This window comes from Bombus vancouverensis, unplaced genomic scaffold (genome assembly GCF_051014615.1).
Source record: "Bombus vancouverensis nearcticus unplaced genomic scaffold, iyBomVanc1_principal scaffold0027, whole genome shotgun sequence".
Taxonomy (NCBI): Eukaryota; Metazoa; Arthropoda; class Insecta; order Hymenoptera; family Apidae; genus Bombus; species Bombus vancouverensis.
In genome coordinates, this window is record NW_027468918.1 from 171,721 (window position 1) to 179,553 (window position 7,833).

The 7,833-nt window shown below is 34.6% G+C and overlaps 1 long non-coding RNA gene across 1 annotated transcript in view; it reads right to left on the minus strand.

Annotated features, from left to right (window-relative positions):
• The window catches only part of LOC143304218 (uncharacterized), a 47,046-nt gene extending 44,876 nt beyond the window's left edge, over nt 1-2,170 (minus strand). The window contains exon 1 of the long non-coding RNA XR_013060922.1: nt 1,425-2,170. This is a non-coding gene — a long non-coding RNA (uncharacterized LOC143304218). The remainder of the gene's footprint in view (nt 1-1,424) is intronic.
• Between the last annotated feature and the right edge of the window lie 5,663 nt (nt 2,171-7,833).

Genomic DNA, 7,833 nt, shown 5'->3' on the forward strand with positions numbered 1-7,833 from the left:
AAGAAAGAAAAACATAATTGAAAATTCTTCAAAGCACGTAGATTCCTCGAATGTTGGCAACGGTAGAAAGCCGCAAGTATTCTGATGTAATGAAATGTTTCACGTAGACGATAATAATGGCGATTTTATATAAATGAAAACAGCAGACGAAAACTCTAATAAAAAGATATCTTCTCATGCCGAAGCACTCGTGGCACTCGTAGAAGAACTCCGATAATTCGAAGTACGATAAAGAACGTAACTCTGTGTAGTTATTTACGTTGAAAAAATTATCTGATTATGGATTCATAAATATTTAAAGAATCTGTCGATTACTCTTAAACTGTATTTGGATAAATGAAATTTCGTCTTCCTATTATTTCAGAAAAGAGAGGCTCTACTACATTGTCTGCAGTATGTTTCTAATAATTAGTAAAATATCTGAACTAAATCAATGTAGACGTGAAAGTCACTGCACATCAGTATATTAAAGGTCAACACAAATACACTGACTGTCACATCACGAAGACATTTTAAAGAACTAATAAGGACAAAATTGTTTATTTAACAAGTCAAAATCTCGATCAATTAACGGACCACCATTATATCGTGATATTTAACGAAACTTCCAATCTTAAGAGCCATATATTATTATATTATAGCAGTGTTATAGCAGTCATTGGCTCGGATTTTAATTAAATTGGTCGTGAAAGTGAGAAGAGACCGAGTAATCACGAAGAAAAGGTATGTATGTAACTTGATCGAAGCAAATACCAAACTTTTAGTTGTTATCTTCAACGAGGGAAATTTGGTCATCTAAGTAGGTTATCGACGCAAGTGTTAATGAGAGATAAAACACGATTGGAGCAATGAAAGAACTTCATTCTTTTTCCTTCTTCGCAAAATAGCAAATATACAGTAGCTCGCATGAAAATATCTGAATATTTGTGCAAACATTTTTTAAATATATCATGTGTATTATGTTCGCGATCAATGAATATCGCAGTAGCTCATATATGAGTTTTCAGATTGACTAAAAATTTGACTGACCTACAATAGTCATGTCTCATTCCGATACTAAAGAAATTTTTAAATATTTTATGTAACGCATACAATAAAGATACGTAAGTTATCTATGCTAAATGCTGAAATACTTATAGAAGTCCTTTATGGATATAGTAGATATTATAATATGTGTGTTAGGCGAAACATTTTGAAGTTTAATTATCACCGTAATGAGACACGGCTAAGGTAACACAGGTACGGTTATATCGAACAAGTTTTTCCCGATATACTTCATAATGTTCCGTGTAACAGATAACATACATTATACACCAAAGCCTTTTACGACCAGCGTTCAAATACTTTCACGACGAACCACTGTACCAAAATTCAAGTCTCACGCGACACATCGATACGAATGATCGGTGCAAACAAACGTTTACCTTTTCCACGATCGTCCGAGAGCAACGCGAAACTTCACTAGGCGTATCACAAATCTCATCGTGGTTTTGTTTCTAAAACGAGAAACTCTCTGCAGAAGTCACAGAAATAAAATGAAATCTAGCTTCTTCACTTTTGTCCGACTCGATAAGTCGATTTCGAACAAACTTTACTCTTTTCTTCTTCTTCTTCTTCTTCTTCCGGATGTCTTTTCACTGTTTCAACAGGATAAAACGGAAATTGGAAAAATAACAAAAAAAATCGCGGATCGCAACGACTCTCGTGATCCTGTGATCCAAGTCCAGGACACGTGCTCGATCTCGATCGTCACAATGATCTTGGGTGCACGGATCCTCGATTTTTCGGACGCCGCGCTACATCGTCGTTTAAAAGGGGGCACGCACCGACTGTTCGCCGCGTGGACAATTAGCGGGGCTTTATAGCGTGTGCAAACGAAAGCGGAGCCCCACCAGCGTCGTGTGTGCGGCTATTGGACGATGACTTTGGTCTCCGTGGATCGTCCCGTCGACAGCAACGCCGAAGTCGAAGACGTCACTGGAGAACTGCGGGGATTTTACGATTCCAAAGAGCCGCTTCTCCTGTTGCACCGCGACCGTTGGGTTTTCTCGTGACTCGTTTGCACGCTTTTTGCCCTTCTCGCTCTTCTCACTACCATCGCAATCTTCTTTCTCTCTCGTCGCTTTGTCGCGACACGTATACGCGACCGGAAAGCGAGAAACATAAACTGGTGACGCGCAGGTGAGTGTACCTTCCGAGAACGTTGCGACGTTGTTGCATGGTTTGATATGTTAGTTTGTTAACTGTGTTTGGTTAACTAACTTAATTCGCCTATTGGTGACTCATGGAAATTTGAGTGATATTACGAGGTGAAGTTGCGGAGTATTTGGAGTGAGAATTTGTGAATTTCCTGTGTTTCACCATGTTACGTATGGTAATTTACAGTGTTGTTTGTATAATATAGATTGGAAGAGATACAATAATAAGCAGACAGCTAGGCTGGTTAATTGATCAGGAATATTAATTGAGTATGAATTGTTTAGCAAGAAAGAGAAAAAGGTATAATTCTAAGTTGCTTTGCTGCGTACATTGGGATTTATGATATACGAAAGATCGATTTCTTTCAGGTAGGAAAGAATGATTATAAAATAGAAATTATTACGTAATTTTTAGTATCGCATGTTTACCGTGGTATTGAATTCGGCTAATGAAATGTGAACTGGAAAAACAATGATCATGTGAATCAAACGTTGATTATCCATCCGTCGAAGCGTTAGTCAGATATCGTGTAACTGATAGTTCCTTGAGTGGTTTCAAAGTCGAACAATGAAACAATTTGAAATAATCGTTCCATTATCGACGAAATGAACGAATTTATCTAATGGGGCTCGTTAATTTATTCGACTTTTAATATTAATTACTAATTGTTATAGAAATTGATTTAACAAATTTGATATAAATTGATTTACCATTAATTAATCGATGGTAGAAAAGAAACGTTGGAAAATGAGTAATATGTAGCTTTAGTTTTACAGATTTTACAAAATAAATGTTACTATTTAAGAAAAAATGAATTTGATGGGGTAAAAGCTATATGGAAATATACTAACGACTTAACGAATTTAAATTTAAAGGACTTTAGAAACAAAGAAACAGAGACAAACTTTAGTTCTCGATGATACTTGACACGTGAATTGATTAACAGCTTGTCTTGCGTGATTAAATTTAATAGGATTAATTGAAAAGTATATCGTATACCGTGTGTGAATCATAATAAAGTTGGTTTCATCGTAATTCACACGGTACTCGCAATGATCATTCAATCGGCAATTTTATTGTTCCAACATCACATCATTTACTTATCTTCGACTTGTACAATTCTCTGTGTTTTACGCAATTCTGTTTTTTATCCATCATTTTCTCGAGTAAAAGCGAATCAACCGTTCAGTGAACCATACTTTGTTTCACTATGTTTCTTCACATGGTAAATGTTTTTTGATATCTTTTTCAAATTAAAATTCTACGGTTCTTCGGTTTGTTACATTGTGAACGAAAAAATCAACAGATATATAGAAAAATATCGAGGTTAATCGCATCGACATTTTCAAATTTTTTAACACTCAATTTTAACTTTCTAATAATAACTTTCAAATTTTCAAATTGTCGAACTTCTAAATTTCCGAATTTCCAAATATTCCAGTTTCGATGCGCTCGAAGTTCCAAATATCCTAATTTTGAAATATTTTCAAATCGTCCAAGTTCCAAATTTCCAAACTTCGATATCGCCGGAGTTTTAATTTTTTGACCTTCTATGTTTACCCGAGAGATAAAAAAATTATGATCGGATAGTGTCGATTATGCCAATCGAGGATTACAAATTTTCTATTCGTGCGACCTTCGACACCGAAAATAAATGAGCGCGATATTTTCCGTTTTTATCTTCCTCGAGCCGCAGTTAATTAAATCAATTGTCACGAAAGGACACGGTAGTTTTTCTGATTCCCGAAACAAAATAGCCCCATTGATAGCTTCAGGAAAATTCGCTGAGTAATGAAATCTACTCGCGAAACACGGAGACGCAGGGACTTAACCGTCAAAGATATTTGCTTCAGAAACCCGATACCCTTGAAAAAGAAAAAAAAGAAGAGAATTACATGTTATATACGCGAGATGCAAGATCGCTCTTACGATCTTTCTTACGCAACGGAACAGTTTGAAAACGAAGTTTGAATTTCGCGCGTATTCCAGTAAAGGGTTCCTCCTTGAAAATTCGCCAATAGAAATCGAACGTGAAAGATTTCGTGAACGCGAAAAGCTATTCGAATTATTCGTCGATTTAATTCTCGAAATTCGTTGATAAATATTAATTATATTTTATCGCAGTGGAGGATAGATTTCGTAATAGACGCGTGAAGAAAGACGTTTTATCGATATTTATGTAATATCGTGATGTAATATGTTTACAAAGAGTGGACAATAGAGATGTTAATCAGACAGAAAAAGACGATTGTTGCTTAACTTGAACTATTCACACCAAACGTACAGAAAACAGCGCAATCCACACTCTCTAGGCAACGCCACTCGCAACCTCCGTCTCCGCTCGACTCGCACTCGGCTCCTCGACTCGCACTCTGTTTCTCGACTCGCACACTGCTCCTCGACTCGCACTCTGTTTCTCGACTAACACTCTCTGGCCGTTGTCCCATTCTATTGCCTTTTTCCTAGGCCCACCGCACACGTGTTCTGCAGACGCTCGTAGCCAGGGTCACGTAGGTCTTTTCCACGAAACTATGCACTTGAAAAGACCGATGACACATTGATGGGCCCGACGGCGCCTCGGCTCTCGCGACATTGTTCATAGTTCGCCCGATATTTCTTAGGCCTTTCGTCCACGATACTACATTTATAAGAATTATAAGTCATCGTCTTGTGTTGATCTAAGAGGAAATCTAAAACAGAGGTATCTTCCTGCGAGCGGTTTGAACAACGTTCATAAAACATTCTTTTTCGTTGGTTACAACGATCTTCTGCAAATTCGAAGATTGTCTCGGTTGCTGCAGTATATGTTGTTTCTAAGATTTGTCGATAAAAGCGCTAAATCATCGGGATTACTTATAAGTAACATACCTGTATCATTCCGTTTGATAGGTCTGTTCAACGTGTGTCGCGAGATGTTATTATTACCATAAACAGATAACGATTTTTGCTGATATTTTTTCAAAATTACGTCATCTTGTAGAGCATAGAAAATTGGAACAATCGGTATATCACGCTGATTGATCTTGTCATTTTCGTTCGTCTGTATCATAAATTAACGTTAGAAGGCATATAGTATCTTTCTTCTTTCGCCTTTTTTTTCTTTTTCTTTTTTTTTTAGGAAGGAGATTTCTCTTTTCTCTTGCAGGATAGTACATAATTAATACTTTTAATAAATCCATTTTTATGCATACAATAGCTTTTGCCTGACTTTATAAAGACGTTATGAAAGTACGCACTGTGATTCTCACAGAAGACAATAACGTTCCTTTAATTACTCGATCGACAAGGTGATTATTAGCATGTTGTTATTCAGGGTCGTCAATTCTACGTTGCGAATATATAGGTATTTCTGATATCAATTACTCGTTATACTCGTTATGATTTGTATCCAATTTTCGTTTCATTATTTCCTCGTTATGTACAGTTTGTTTATAATTACTATGCATATCTACAGATTATCGTCTGTAATTGCTTGATATTGATTTCAAATTTTTATCGAAGTACAGTCATTCTTTATTTAATTTTGTAAATATTTATTATTTTGTAAATAAATAATTATTTTGTAAATATTTTAATCCAACTCGGAAGAAAAATATTCTGTTCTAATGCTGCACGATGAATAAATTATTTCAGCAACTCTAGTGCGTTTTGTTATTTAACAAAATCCAAAAGGTGCACACGCCAAGATCATGGAAAGATACATCGTCGTTGATCGTTCTTATAAAATTTCCGTGCATGATAGCTCCGATAACGTTGCGACATGACAACGCAACATGCCCGGGGATTCGTCTACATGTCGTACGTCCACACATAGGACGACAACATTTGCATTCGTAATCGCAGCTATAAACGGTGCTTCAAACATATCGCAAACTTCCTTATCAGCTCCTCTGAATAAAATCGAAGAGAAGATTTGATGATTCACGATAAATATAAAGTTTAAGTCGGAAGCTTGTCGTTGAAGAATTGAAACACGTAAAATACTGCTGTTTAATTTCGATATCATTTCTTTTTAATTATTGCTGCCTCGACAATTTGGACAAGCTACAGATCATTAAGAAATAGACTTATACCGCTTCCAAAATAATTATGATTACGCGATTATGCTATTCCATTTATTAACGATGTTTCGATTGATCCAAACGAACGAATATTCTAAGAGTGAAATTATAATTCGTTTATAAATAAAAGTTTTACGTTAAAGTACACGTAAGTCTCTCGTTTTATCAATTTTTGTCGAAAAATATACTTACATCACTTTTAAAATAAACGCTTCAGTTAAAAGTGGAAAGAATTCTGTTAAATACGAAGATACGTGTAACTGAGGAAATTTTGTCGAAGTAAAATGTGCATATCTGTTAAAATGAATAATACTTTGATATTTTTGAAGTTACAATAATATACGAAAAGATTCCTAAAATCAAATAAAACAACAACTTTGGTGTGATGTTATTAAATCGAACACCGCGGGTAGAAAGATAAGATTAGTTTTATGGATTTTATATAATATAAGCGTATTAATATTTTCAAAATATCCAAAAGTATGGCAAGAACACATATTCAATTCCAAAATCAAATAATTTCTATCGTGTATAATGAAAAAAAAAGAAAAAAAAACAAAAATTGTGGCTTATTACAGTCTTGCTGTACAGTATTCAATTTTAAAACTGCTCCGTAAAAAATATAAAACGTAATTTATCCTGCTTTTTCCCTATAATTTTCATAGGTAATATTCGTGGAAATCAGAAACTGGTTAGACATCGCGATGATGCATAAATTAACGATCCATGATATGAAAGATTGATTTTAGATAGAGAAGTTATTAAGAGAACATGTTGCTTGCCAGCTAGGAGGAGCACCTCGAGGAAAAGCGATAATATTTAAAATTAGATTAAATTCAATTAATGTTTAATGATCTTCGAGTAAATAAAATATAGTTCAGGCGAATTTTCCGACGTTAAAATGTATGTTTGATGTTGATTGCGGAAGATAAAGTTTTATTGTCTAATAGCTGTTTGGAAAGCAATTATGCCTGCAAAACACGAAATTACTATTTCGTGTAGACGATTGCACAATTTGCCATTCCTGCAAATTATTTCATCATGTGTATTAATTTCTATTTCGGGATCTCTTTCTTCGAAGATTTTTATAAATGCAAGAGCGAAACTGGATGATTTTTAAGAAAAAAAAAACAGCTTATATCAACGTTATCAACAGTATAATCTAATATTAATAATTTTCATAATTCAATATTCAATATTTAATATTGTTCTTGTAAATTTCAAAATATCTTCAATAGTACAGATAATGTATTCGTAAAAGAAATTCGAATACTTTTTTGTAAGTCTGTTTTTGTGTGTAGGCCTATTCGTTTATAATTTAGATTAAAATTTCAAATTAATTATAATTCTCTATGTGTGATATATTTTATTGTAGTTTCGTCTTTAACGTGTTGGAGATCATTTCTCAAATGTCAATATCGATCAAAGCAAAGACGAATACGAAGACGAGATTGAATTGCAAGACAAATTTGGGATAGCAATATCATTGAGATTAATGAGAGAATAATGTGTAGTAACAGCTTAAGCGCTACACAATAAAGGACTACGATGAAGCTACAGCAGCATGCGTCTG